At 43.8% G+C, this 15,016-nt stretch overlaps 1 protein-coding gene across 1 annotated transcript in view; it reads right to left on the reverse strand.

Moving 5' to 3' along the window:
* Positions 1-15,016, reverse strand: part of CNKSR2 (connector enhancer of kinase suppressor of Ras 2) — a 2,376,238-nt gene that overhangs the window by 990,609 nt on the left and 1,370,613 nt on the right. The gene's annotated exons all lie outside the window — the stretch shown is intronic.

Consider the following 15,016-nt stretch of genomic DNA (forward strand, 5'->3'; position numbering starts at 1 on the left):
ACGAGCACAATAGAAATAAAATATCAATATTAATATCAATTTACTAGAGGGGCTGGGTATGGACTAGTGATTATTGGGTAACCTATGTCCTGCTGATCCGTTAGGCAAACTTGTGTGCATGTTTCTTGAAACAACGGTCCAGGAGGTGGAGAGCATTCGGTTGCGGGGTCTTCGAAGTTAATTCACTCAGGGCTAGAGTTTCAATGCCTTTGTGGATGTGCTTTGGAAATTGTATAGGGTAAAGTGTCCTACCCTAGGGAATCTCTTTGTGTAGTTGTTGTTGCCATTTGATTAGGTGGTCTTTTGTCATTCTGATTTCCTTCGGGATCAAGTTCCAGAGTTTGGCTAAGAGAATGAAGAGGCAGTTCGTCTGAGTTTAGACTTCTTGTAGTATCTTGTTTCTATTTGGAGGTTGGTGCTAAATCTCAAGATTCTACTAGGTTGACATATGATACACTTGTGGTGGTAAAGCAACAGATTCCCTAAATATTGTCCTAAATAGAATTTAGCAGGATAAGTCAGCATCTGGCATTATAGATGCAGCAGAAACATGTGTTTGTCCAATTGGAAAGTCACCATGAGAAAGAAGTGACCATGAAGTACATCACACAGAGTGGGAAATCTTCAGCAACTCCCCTCGTCCCTTGTGTTAATAACTGGGCCATTCCAGACTTCAGCCAATAATTAGAGTCAGCAGTTATGTAGATTCAGTCAGGCACGTAACTCAGACATTTTCGTGGGTGAACGTATTAAAAAGAAGCTATAGCACCCTCAACCATTTCCAGATATTTAGGGATGTTCAAGGGGGCTTGGGAAACTTTATGATTACATGTCCATCTACATTAACATTCCTGCAAGCCTTGAACCTCAAAGGAAGTTTGAGGACTCTGGAGAGTCATGAATATTTGAGGGTTAAAAAGGTAATTGTGTGGTGCTTTCAGATCACGATACCTCAGTACGATAATTCAGTGTGTTAAATGAGCTGCTGCAGACATCTGTGTTCAACCCTTAGATCACAGGTTCAAATATGAGTTGAGAGGATTCAACTGTTCGCTTTTCAGAAATAAATAATATCACAATTGCATAAAGTTATTCTGCTGGAATCCGCCTGCTTCTTATTACTCAATTTATGGTACTCAATTTAGTTCAAGTGCTGAGTAGGCAGGGCGGTATTGTAAGCTGTGGCTACAGGTCACATACAGATATCCAATGTTTCAGTTTAACTTGCTAAGCTGTCTTACCAGCTTGCTGCCTATGATGGGTTGTGGATGTAGAGGAATACTGTACAATACATGTGTGTGCTGGTCACCTCCACATGCACTGATAATGGAATCTCAAGGTGTGGGCAACGTCTGTGCTTGTGTGGCATTCCCAAAGTTGTTTGGTTAATTTTGCATCAGTTTGGCCTTTGCATCTATTCTGCTGCACTAAATTAGTTAATTTGAGCAGATTTTGCTTTTTGATTCTGCACCTGGAGAAACCCACATATTCACTGAAAAGGATAACTCCAAAATGTTAGCAATGGTTGCCGTCGATGAAGATCTTCCTGAATGCAAGTGATCTCTTCTACGGCACTTGCCTATCCTCCCTGCCCCTGGCACGTTTACCCTCACCTCTCCCCTGTACTTGCTCAATCTCATTGTCACTAGGCCTAGTAAGATAGTTGTCTTTGTGCTCCATCTGTTTCCCCTCCCTTGCATCGCCGTGCCTTGAAACACTTGTCTATAGGCGCATTATAAATGCCAAATCATATCATATCATATCAAAAGGGTCCCATCACTACGGCTTCAACACATATGTGGAGTATAATTCCTGTCCTTTGGGCAAAGTGTGTAGTGAGGGATCAGAAGAAACAAACCACCTGGCCCTTTCGTCCAATGCTGGCAGGCCACTTCGTCCAAGTGCATATGAGTGCTATCACCACGGATTCATCACATGTGTGGAGTGTAATCCCTGACCCGTTGGAACATTGTGTGGTGATGGATTAGAATCAAAATAATGGATTAGAATCAAAATAAAGAGTGTGTCATGCTGTCAGCCCCTTTTGTCCAATGAGTTTGTGGCCATAAGAACAATGTGCATTTGGCATTCTGGGGCTTGTAACCATGCGAGTGTGTAAACTGTAGGAGATGCGTGATGTGTTTCCACAGCACTCTTGCAATCAAGTCCCTGTTTTCTTTGGAATGTTTCCTTTACAAAATACCTATGAATGCTCTTGTCCTGCCAGTTTGTTACCACATACTCTGCAAAAGAGTCCAGTTGATTAAAAGACAGTAGTCTGCTTGGCACTGGGCCTAAACAATGACACACATCAGCTTCTTGTTTACAGCTTTTAAAATCATTGCTTTTAGTTCGCAGCAGGGTTTCAAAAATGATACTAAAGAGTTCATGTTTGTCATTGCTTGGAACACTTGACAAACAGTGCCTACTGCTGGAGATCTACTGAACTGTTCATCCCTTGTTAAGAGCATTGCCAACTTCTGACCCAACTAGAGCATCCCCAAACGTCTGGTAAGTACTACCTGCTCAAGCTCTTTGATACGGTACTTATTTGTGGGAAATCAGTAGCAGGAGCAACTCAGTGGCAGACTGTGTGGGCCCCTCTCAGCCCAAGCAAAACTGCATGCAAATACAGAAGGGCAATTGCTGGTTTGCATTAACCATCCAGTGATGCAGTCCCACCCAATCACAAACAATGGTGCTATATTAGTAATACTTTTATAACATTTGGACAGGATGGAACCTTTCTTTTGGGTAGGTTATTTTCCATTTGAAGAATACTTTGCTCCAAAGTTTTTTTTTGTTTGTGTTGCATGGTTCCTGGTTTACCTCTGTGAAAACATTGAATCTTATAACTAGGGGGAATGCATTGAATCGTTTTGCCACCACACAAGCTAGAATTTGTTTTAACATCTCAGTTTCCTTGCAAAACGTATGCTTCCCCTAACAAATCATCAACTCTATCCTGCTCCCTTCATCTGCTCACCTGACCCTATTCAGTCAGACATCCTTTCACCCTGTCCTAGATAATTGATTTAATTGGTATAGTAGGTTCATATTATTGAGCTCCATTTGCATGAGCCCAACATATTTTACATATCTTACTCAACTTCAATGATTTGTGTATCACCTTGGCAACTACGAATATTTTAAATCTGTTTGTAACCATACATACATTAAGGCACATTTCTTTCTTTCTTTCATCATTCCATTGTGCATTTTTTTCACGAGTGGATTGCTTGTATGTGCTTGCAGACATGCATGACATAATTGGAAAAGCACTGAAAATCGTTCATGCAACTTCAGTGCCTAAACACATGCCATTGATGACAGGTTGACAGAGAGGACGGCACCGTTCCTTGTCTGTTTGCATTATACCTACTTACTCCAGTAAATGCCCTGCACATCCCTGTAATAAGGCTATCTTTTCTAAAGAGGAGCAGGATACATGAGAGAGTTAGACAAACACGAGTGGGCGGTTAAAATAAAAAATAGATAATCAAAAGCTTAGACCCACTGATTGATGTAGCCGTGCCATTATGGCAAAGAAAAATACAGAGGAAAATGAGCCATCGGATCCTTTCCAATCACTTTGATCATGAGGTCTCATAAAAAATACACTTTGTGTTTTTAATTGATCACAATGACCTCCAAACCATTGCGAAGATCTATAGTGCTTTGTCAATACTCAAGATGAGACGTGTGTTCTGTTTTATGGAATACAATTATATATATATTACTAATATTATTATTATTATTATTATTATTATTTAATTGTATTATTATTACTATTATCTGAAGCAACCCAGATAGAATTATGGTTTCATTTCTTTAACAAGTATGCTTTTCAAGATTTAAGAAATATAGAGAATTCTATGTTGAAGGTCTGGGACACATTGACATAAAGAACAGTAACTTAACATTCTGGTGCTTTATTCTTCCAATGGGGGTCAAGTATCTGAAAGCCCAGATGTAGCTATGCCTTCATATCTGATTCCATTTATGAAGGCACTGTAATGTGCTGATCTTTGATGTTGTATCTCTGAAATATAACAGAAAGAAGCAGTGGCAATCAATGACTGGGGTTATGTATAATTAGGCATTTCACTGGCCTGCCGTAACTCTCTGAAGAATTGTTTGTCTGCTGTGGCCGTAGCAGGTCTTCAGACTACGTGGCGGCCATGACTGGTGACAATTCCTTTCAGATGAATTAAAAAAGATGATGTCCTTGGGATTTAAAAGTGTCAAAATAAATAAATGAATAAATACATAAATAAATAAATATGCAGTGAATGATGAAGTTACAACAGAGAGTAAGGGTTCTGCAGGAGATTAGAGGAATCAGGTCAATGTTAATAAGTCCACAAGTCACTCACGAATGTCTGCAGGTGATTTCAGGGGCAGTTAACCCATGGCTACTCCTGCATTGGTTTGTGTCAGAGAGGCCTGTTTTTAAATGCCTATGGAGAGCAACATGCTCGGAAAATAAATAGGCTGTTATTGTAGTCATTGTAGCTTTATAAATCAATACCAAACGTACTGATATATCTGATTCAACACAACCATCCTCATATAAACTGCTACTATCGTTTTTGCCCATAGCTGCACATTGTGCATTCACTGTTAAGAAGCTGACTGGGATCTAAATATATAGTTGTGAATTATTGCTCTTGATACTGTTGTATTTAAGGATACACAGTATCAGTCAGAGGCAACTAACTACTGACATAACCACGTGTCCTTTTTACCAACAGCAGAGACAAGGGTCAACAAAATAACAGTGGCTTTTCCTTAAGTCACAGAACCAACAAAACAAAAGGAAAGTGTTATGCCCCTTCTTTACCCTCAACAAAAGCATAGGAAAAAAAGAAAGTTCCTCTCCTTGACTTTCAATAGCCTCACACATCTCTTTCTCTAAGGGCACTGCTTGGGAAAGGTATTCGCTCACAGACCTGAGTGTTTAAGAATCTTCTGGATATCCGTCCAAGTGTCCAAAGACCATTGCCTTATCCCTCGTCACTTTCTTGGTATGATCCTAATGCAGGGGCTGCACACTGTTGAACTCCAAATCTAGGTGGCCACTCTCCAGGCTTAGAGCCCAAGGCCTTTTACTGATCAGGGTGGCTGGGTTGGGCGGTGATTCCTCTAAGCATAGTGAAGGGCTGGTCTTACTGCTGCCTACGTCCCCATATGGCTACTCTCCTAGTGACTCTGCAGCAACATTGTTTGTTGGGGTCCTTCTCTCCTTCCTCTTCCACTACTACGCAGTTCCTCACTCTGAGGTCTTAAGACCTTCTAGTCATTTTGCCATGTACGTGTACCTCCTCCCACCAAGCAACCCATGGATGCAGTTTACCTGGAGTACCCCGCCCTCCCCCCATTCTCCTCCTTTCTGTCTCAGCCTTCCAGGATATGCTGCAGAAATTGATCAAACATCTTCCATGTGCTATAGCGTGTTTCTTGAAAATAAACAATGTTTGATGGAAACCACTAGGTAGACAATATTGTAAGTACCATAAAAAAACAAAATACAATCTATATACCTAGCCAAGGTATTTTGACAGGTTCCTTTACAAGGAAAATGTTGGTTTACTTTGTTATATTTCACAGTGTGGGAGGAACCTAATAGCCTGCCACTAGCATGTGCTACACCAGGGAGTAGCTCTTCTTAAAGGTTACATTTGTTTAATCAGGATGCATTGTTGATCATGACATCTTGGTCTCAGCGTTCTCATACTAAGTTTGTGTATGGGATGTAATATGTTCTAAAGTGTCTAGCTTATCAATCAAATATTTTTGGGTACGTTATTTGAGTAATACTTTGTAAACCTTTGCTTTTATTTCATTTATAAGAGCTCAACATGATCTTGTTAAAGGGAATTTTCATGTCATCCGGGTTTCCCTTTTTGGAAAAGATTAATTAGAAAGAATGAAGGTATTATAGCCACGTGTTTGTGACATCATTATGCTTCTCGAGGTATACATCTTCTTGCTCTGTCTCACCAATGTCTTTATCTCCTCTTGGTCTGCCAACATGTCTCCTAGCATACTCACTACTTCTTCTTCCTCCTGATGTTTCTCAAACTCCTGTTCATTCCCATTTCCTCCTGATGTCTATCTTCCTCCTCTTGGTCTTTCTCCTCTCCATATATATCTAGCTCCTCCAGATGTCACTCTGGATGTCTTTCCACCTCCACCGGATGTCTCCTTACCTTCATTTGATGTTTCTCTGGCTGCTTTCCTACCTCCTCCTTACTATACACCTTCTTCTGACCCCTGTGCATCTCATCGTATTATCTGTCATGCTCTCCTCCTATGTCTCCACCTCCATTTTCATTTGCTAATTCCCACCTACCCCTCGGTCTCTCCAAGTCACCTGCTTTCTTCAGCCCAAACACACCTGCCACCATCTGCTCCAATTCACCCCTCTCCTCCAGCCTCCTCCACACCAGCCTCCTCCCATTAGCTCCTCACACTTCAACACCACTTCTTGTGGTGAGAGCCTCTGCTCCTTATAGACCCCAACACCCTTTTGTCAGCTTCCCTCCCCTTTATATTGGCTTATCTCTCTGTACTCAGTCTTCCGCTCTTTGATTTTTCTCAGGTGTGTGGGAAAATTGTTCAGGAAATTTGTTTAGCTTGCTTGACTACATGGGCAGACTTGTAACTGCCTTATGGGCCCCTCCCATACCTCTTGCAGACCCAGCTGATGTCTGGGGTAGGTGGCATCTTGGTTTTAGTGTGTGCACATGCATGTTGAGGCAGAGTGTGTGCTCTGCATGTTTAAATAGTTTGTGAACCCAGTGCTTGCAAATTGTTTTTTTCTATGTACAGTGCTCATGAACACTGGCCTGGTAAGCAATTGTCTATTTGGTTCTCACTGTGAGTCCCTCCTCTATGGCAGTTGTTCTGAGGGATCACTGTGCTCAACAAGCTGTCTGCAGGTCCCTTCAAGGGCCATCACTTGTTGGTGGCACCAAGCGGCAAGCCTATGTAGTGGGACTAGACACGAGGTTCCTCCCCATACTGCCCAAGATCCTATATACTTTAGCAGGTAGCGGAACCAGACCCATAAGGTCAGCCTAGCCAATAACCTCAGATCCAGGCAGTGAACATCATTACAACGTCCAGCTGATACATGAATCGTATGCTGCTCCTTTTTTCCACGCTACTCTGAGTTTACATTGGATAATTCAATACTACATTAATTGAATGAATAAAGCAGTAAGGCCCATAAGCTTTATAGTGCTAGAGCCAACCACATTGTTTCCAGTGACAATCAACAGAACTGATTATTAGGGGTGATATGTATGGAACAGATAAATTTTTAATCTACTTGTTTGTATTGATAATGAGGTTTGGTTGCAAACAAAGAATACAAAATCACCATTATCTAAACACTACTATCAGAATGCATTATTCAATATCATTGGAATGTAAAAGCCATGTTAAATCGTCATACATCATTATCACTCACACATTCTAAAAGCAAAAATACACAATTATTTTCCTTATATTAGTTTACCATGTAATGGTTATCAAATAAATCTTTGCAAAAAAATGTAAACCTCTATTGTTGGGAATGCTTCCTGGCCACCTGCTGCTCTTTGCCAAAAATGCTCTGAACATAGCCAGCCACCGTCGTGCACAAAGCGTTGACGCTGTTCAGCTCTTAAACGTGCAGTGCTGGCCATTTGATTAAAAGATGTCCGCACTTCATCCATTTTACAGCAGAGGTCACAGTTTCTTGATGGCTCCTTCTGCTTATTACAGATGGATTGAATTTCTTGTGTAGGTATTGTAAATGTTTTGTAAAGAATGACGGATGTGACGGACGTCTAAAATATAAGTGAAGCTTATCGCAGAGGCAAGACCCTTCATAGTAAAGACCCGGCCTTCCAGTGATGTCAAATTAAACCTTGGAAATAAGACTTGAAACGCCCCCCCAAACCGCACCAAAGGGTTTGAGAAAAAGGCGTTCACATAGTCAAGAGGCTGTGCCTACAGGCATATATGTACACGCGCTGCAACTTTACAGGGAATTCTTGCCTCTAAAGGCAACCAATGTCGCCTTTGAAGTAAAAGAGCTGCAGGAAAAGGGGATAACAGTGCAAACAGTGCAAGCAGCTTGGTTCTGTATGGACGGCAACGGGAGCACAAGTTCGGTTGGAATACCAGCTAAAAGAGCATTACTAAACTCAAGCTTCACCCCACTCTAGCTCGAGCAACACTGCCTAAATAGGAACTAATGGAGGCAAGGTTTCATTTTCAAGAAAAGTTGCAAATAATCAGGAGACCCGATGACCTCATTAGCATGAGCAGGTATATCTAGACAAGGTTCTAAAAAGACGCCACAAGTTTTTATTGTTGTGGCAGGAACATGATTGCAGCATGTTGTGTGGTGAATTGCGGTTGGTAGCCCTCCTGTTTTCTTATGTTCTGTTTTGTACCTTCAATAATACGCTTTTTGGGATATCCTAAGTCTGAGCCAGTTGGAGTCCATCCAATGCTTGATTGAGAAGATAATGGCGGCCATTTTCTTCATTTAATGGAGGCGTAAAAGCAAGGTGTTTTGCTTGTATGATGTCATTTAACAACCTGAACCATTTCCCTGCTGTCCCAAAGCATAGGAGGGCGGCAAAGAAGAGATGGTATCTCTGCGTGGCCTTCCTCCTCCATCATGAAAGAGCTCACGGCTTTACACCGGCACGATATTTTCATGCACGGATATAACCAAGGGATTCCAGTGGCATGTGCCTTGCATTTACAACTTGGACAATTTGAGTAAGATGAGCCTTATTCAAGTGGCGATGTTGCAATACTTCACCTACCCCAGTTGAATGAGAAGATCATGCAAAGTTTTTAAATACCTGTATTAAATAAAACTAGAGACAGTGGCAAACCCTGATGTTCCGCAAAAGGAACCTGTGTTTTCATGGTGGAGATACCATTTAGAGTGAGGGTAGACACTGTGCTAGATAAAAGGAAATGCACTGAGCCATGACCTTGCCACATACCTTGATGAAACAGGATAACCGATTCAAGATTATCTGGTGGCACACCGTATAACATTATGGTGATAGGCCTACCATTGCCATGAGTTCCATAGTAAGTTTTACCCAGATGTCTAAAAAGGCTAACTCAGTATTTGTTTTAGGCCCAAACCCCGTATTACTATCATCCACGAGCTGAGAGTTCCCCAAAGAAGATTTGAAGCTGCAAAGTAGACACTTTCTCAAGAACCTTTATCATGAATGATACGTTTGCTATTCAACAGTGATTGTTAAGAATATTATTGTCTAGGGAAGGTTTTTCTCAGAAGGAATGTAATAGGTGAGATTTTTAAATTGTCTGGAATGGATCTCAGAGAAAAAGATCCTTAACAAAGGCTGCATTAAATGGTACTAACTCATCCAGGCACCCCCGGAAGATTGTAGTGGGGCAGAATGTTATGAACTCGCAGTAGACTTCATGCTTTAATAACAGACCTTAAGTCATATTCTGACAAGCAATAGAATTGAGACTCAGCACAATCAAGTCATACTTTTATGCCCAAGGAATTGTTTACAAGTTCCTTTTCAATAAATCGACCCATTTTTACTACTTTCATATTCATGGTTGCTTGTAAAGAGCAAAGCCAAACCTGTGTATCATGTATTTAGTCACATTAATGAGTTGTATTTTCTCTGAGCCTTAGGACAGAGAAAATCCGCTTGGATGAGTTACTTGCAGATCCAATGGAGTTTGAGAAAAATGCGTCTTGGTCTGTAAGTTGAATGTTTATGTTACTTTTAATAAGTGAAAAACTCTTTTGATTTCACAGTCTTCAATTTGTAATATATTTATTGTGCTTTACGTAATTTCGAAAGCATATTCCTGAGTGAGTATTGAGCATAACAACGAGGTGTTGCTTATCTTATCTTATCAATACATTGTTATAATTATCTACCAGACAAGATAAAGAGTTACATGAGATGCTAAATTAAAATGCACAGTTTACAGTAGCAAACGTAAGGATTTTATTATTTCAGCCTCCTGACAAAAAGGAGGAAGGTCAGAGAGTTTAGGCACTGCTGGGAGGTGCAATGCAAAGGCAATGAGGAGTGATCCATCCGTGCAATCTAACATGTCATCTCCTAGCTTGCAAGTGAGAACCTATTTCTCAATCTAAAGCACACCCTCCTCCACAGAACGACGTAGCCTTAGTTCAGTGAAATGGGGGTTGCTTCCTGCACCACAAACAAGTTCATGCTGGCATTTGTTTGCGTTTTCACTTTCTGTATACATTTGGAATCTTAATTAGAAGAGCCCTCTTTGTCTTCAAGTCATGTGAAAGTTCACTTGTTTTCATACAATTGACTTTGCCCCAAATTGATGTATTTAGTTTTTCCCACTTGTTCCCCAAATGAAGACCAGCCAACATCTATTGAAAATGTGTGCCAATTTTATTGGATCTCTTTGAAATATTATCCCCATTTGTTTCAATTTCAAATGTTCCTACCTTGAAAGCCACCGTTTACGGTAAATGTTTAAATACCTCTGCACTTTTCTTTGCATTTATTTATAGAGGAGGTTTTGTGTCTAAAACAGAAACACATACAGTATCAAGCAGAGGCTGGGATTTCCATGCTTCCTGCAAGGCACCTGACGCCTTCCAAAAAGAATTGACAAACATTGGAAAGTTGTCACATGACCTGCCTGGTGGGGATGGTTCTTGGTGCGTGCGATACATAGACCAGGGAGAACAACAAAGTAGGAAACCTTACGTGAATGGGGTGGGTGGCAATTAGTGGAAGGTGGGAATGATGTAGAGGGGTTATGCTGATTAAGGGGGTCAGTTCTTCTTAATGGGCAAGCAAGTGATGCTTAGGTTCTGATTAGAATGAGTGGATGTCAGTGTTGACTAGTTGCGCTTCGATAACCAGATGGCATGGAGGTGGTGGGGGAGATGTAGATTAGATTAAACATTATTTTGGTAGCCGCAGAGTGAGCTATTTCCAACTCGGGCCAACACGGCTGGTTGTAAGTGCTTTCAGGGGAACACAAGCAATACAATGAGCAGGCTGTGCATCGCTCAGCCTGTTGATGCATTTTAAGACTTAGAACAGGGTTGTCGGAAGTAATTTACCAGTAGTTTTTAGGCCTTTTCTCTCGACTCTCAGAAAATATGCTTTATATTGCAGTCTCTATAATGCAATTGTTTTCCTGGTTCCATTTTTATTTTAATGTTATCAGTTTTTAACATTTTCTCCTATTTGATTATGCTCAAAATAGCCATGTAAGTCATTTAGTTTCTGTGTAGTCTCATGCAGGTGCATTTTCTTTTTTACCAGGGATGTGGCGTTATTGTGTCTCACAGAACCCCTCCTGAAAGAACTCAGAAAAAAATGGTTTCCTGAATGTTTTCATTTCCTCCTGCAACATTTCAATGAAAATCTCTTTTGCAAGTTGTGAACAGCTGATTCTCCATCTTAAGCATAAAGACTAGGCACATCAGCTACATGCAGCTGCACTTTTATATAACTGTAGTATCAATGCTATGGCTGACATTATTATTTTTGACATTAAACAATCAGTTTCAGATGACATTCTGTACGCCACTGAAAACAAGTAAGCCAATTTCTGCTATCATCTGCTTATGAGATCGAGGGTAAATGTACATTTCTGGGCAAAGACATATGGCCCTCATTACGACCCTGGCGCTAAGTGAAAAACGATGGCGGTAAATGATTACCGCCATCGTTTTCCGCTAGGTCCGATTATGACCCGTGACCGTTAACTACGATGCCATTAGCGGCATCGTAGTTAACGCTGCCGCTAACTGCTCCAAGGACGCGCGCACGCAACCTCCCACACCGTAATTACCGGCATAGCGGAAAGGTACGCGAATGCCGACCCAAGCGGACATGCACCTAACGCCATCACCCAGCCCGTTAAGTACCTTACCGCCATGGTGCTAACACCGCCATCGCGAACCAACCGTAAATGGCCATGTAAAGTGAATCCAGCTGCCACAGGTGCACAGAAACAGCACAGGTGGAGGCAATACAGACTCAGGAAGTACAAAAAGAGCACACCCCACCCCTTCCCACACCCAGTCACACTCCACAATGATACCAATAGGACTAGCAATGTTGGGGCTGGAGGACCTGATAGCAATGCAAGTGCTACAACAACAACAACAACAACAGCAGACAGCACAGAGGAGACGCAGGAGGAGAAGGAGGGCAAGGAAGGGCCAGCAAGCCCCACAAGCATAGCCAGTGCCACCACGCAGGCAGCCCCCAATCCCACGCATCAGAGCCAGTCCATTCAACCTCACTGCTGAGCAGATCCACACCCTGCACCGTTTGTACCGGGACACCATCACCGCCATCGTAGACATGACACACAACATCGTCAGCATGATAGAAACACCAACCGCCATCCCACCCCTACTGAAGGTAGTGTCTGTACTCCACTTCCTGGCCACAGGCACCTACCAGCACACAGTGGGGCACTTGCATGGCATTTCACAACCATTATTCTCACATACACTTATCCAAGTGCTCGATGCCCTCCTCAAGCACACAGACGCCCACATCTCATTACCACGGACTGCCCAGGAGATTGCAAACACCAAAGTGGGTTTCCATGCACTAGCCGGCATACCTGGTTGCATTGGTGCCATCGACTGCACCCATGTGGAATTGGTGGTTCCACATGCCATGGAGGTACCGTACCGCAACAGGAAACAATTCCACTCAATCAACGGGCAAATGGTCTGTGACTCCAACAGGATCATCACACATTGTTGTGCCCGATTCCCCGGAGCAACCCATGATTCAATGGTCCTGAGGAACTCCACAATACCACGCTACATGGAGCGACATGCAGGCCTAAGATCCTGGCTACTCGGTGAGTCTAATGTCATGACCATGGAAATGTGAAGTGGGTAGGTGAACGAGGGACCAATGCATACTCCACCTGGCTGAAAGGGGGGGGGAATGATGCATACTCCACCGGGCTGAAAGGGGGCGGGGGATGATGCATACTCCACCTGGCTGAAAGGGGGGGATGATGCATACTCCACCTGGCTGAAAGGGGGGGGGAATGATGCATACTCCACCGGGCTGAAGGGGGGGGGGAATGATGCATACTCCACCTGGCTGAAAGGGGGGGGTGATGCATACTCCACCGGGCTGAAAGGGGGGGGATGATGCATACTCTACCAGGCTGAAAGGGGGGGGGGATGATGCATACTCCACCTGGCTGAAAGGGGGGAATGATACATACTCCACCTGGCTGAAAGGGGGGGGGGTGATGCATACTCCACCTGGCTGAAAGGGAGGGAATGATGCATACTCCACCGGGCTGAAAGGGGGGGGATGATGCATACTCCACCTGGCTGTGAGTAGCAGAGACAATGGAGCCAGATCATACCATAAAGCAACCCAAACTTCACCCAACACCAGTAAACCCAATACATGATGTATGCAGCCCTACCATGTGAATGGGATCGTGTCCCAACCATGACACAACCATCTGCAAGTGCATTGTACCAATTCAGACCACATTGACTACAACGAAATGCACCTACATGCACGTCACCAAACACCATCAACCGAAAGGCCTGTCCCCCATAACTGCGCACGAAGGAGACACATGACAGACAGAAACATCAACACACCATTACACAGACAGCAGGGCCCCCAAAATGTCCCTATCAACATCAGTATTGCTCACTGGGGTCATGATGAGGCCGACAGCAATGTTGCAATGATGTGAGCATTGACATCACAGGACACGTGCCAGGCCACCAAAACAAATGGCATGAACGAACACAGTGGATGGGCACTCACAAGGCACTCGACCCCTCTGCATACATTGGTTGATGGCATGCAAAACAGGCCATGAGCAAATACCGGTCGCATAGTGTGAATCAATTAGTGCATTTAAAATTGGTCCAAAGTAACAGTTGGATGCAAGCCATGGTGGCACATCATGTTCTGAATCAGACGTCATGACTGACACATACATTCTCGCCCACATACAGGTGATGCAGGCTATCCCCTGAAGAGGTGGCTCCTTACACCAGTCCGGAACCCACAGAACCAGCATGAGGAGGACTTCAACCGCGCACATACACGTACCCGTGTGGTCATTGAGCAGGCATTGGGCCTCTTGAAGGCACGGTTTCACTGCCTCAGCAGGTCTGGCGGGGCACTCCTGTACCGCCATGAGAAGGTGGCAAAGATGGTCATGGCATGTGTCATGCTACACAATATGTGCGTCAGACGAAATGTGCCCCTGCCCCCTGACGCAGAACTGCAACCACCTGACGATGAGGATGAGGAGGGTGCAGATGGGACCGCACCTCATGGAGGAGGCGATGCACAGGAGGGGCGTGAAATGCCTCAAAATATCACCAACCAATGCTTCTAGCACACACGGCTGGTGTGTATCACATGGAGACGGCACTTGGGGCACTGTGTGTCTCTGGGTCATGCACACTGTGGACTGTACACCAATAAAGCACACATATGCAATGAAAATGTCCACACATTTGATTTGGGAAAAAGGAAAATGTGTATTTCAATTGTAAATTGTTGTGACACACCCCCTCCCCCCACCCCTGAACACCCCAACACACACCCTCCCCCCTCCCCTCTCCCCCATAACACCCCAACACACCCCCCCCCTCCCCCTTGAACACCCCAACACACCCCCTACCCCCTCCCCCTCCCCCTCCCACTTGAACAACCCAACACACACCCTGTGAGTGGTTAAAGATGCCTGTAACAGTGGGCACACGCTATTTCAAGCCCCCTCTCCCGGCCCCCGGGGCACCCCTGACTGTGGAGCGCAGGTTCCGTCCTGATCGTCGGACGGGGCTGCTTTGGGCAGAACTGGCAGCGGAGGATGTCCCTGGCTGCTCACGTGCATACATGTCCTGAAGGGTGTGGGACAGCGGGGCATGGGGTGGATGGCCAGTCCTCTTCCTCTGGGTGCCTCTGTGTGGGATCCTCATGGGGCT

Source organism: Ambystoma mexicanum, chromosome 7q (genome assembly GCF_040938575.1).
Source record: "Ambystoma mexicanum isolate Mex_15411 chromosome 7q, UKY_AmexF1_1, whole genome shotgun sequence".
NCBI lineage: Eukaryota > Metazoa > Chordata > Amphibia > Caudata > Ambystomatidae > Ambystoma > Ambystoma mexicanum.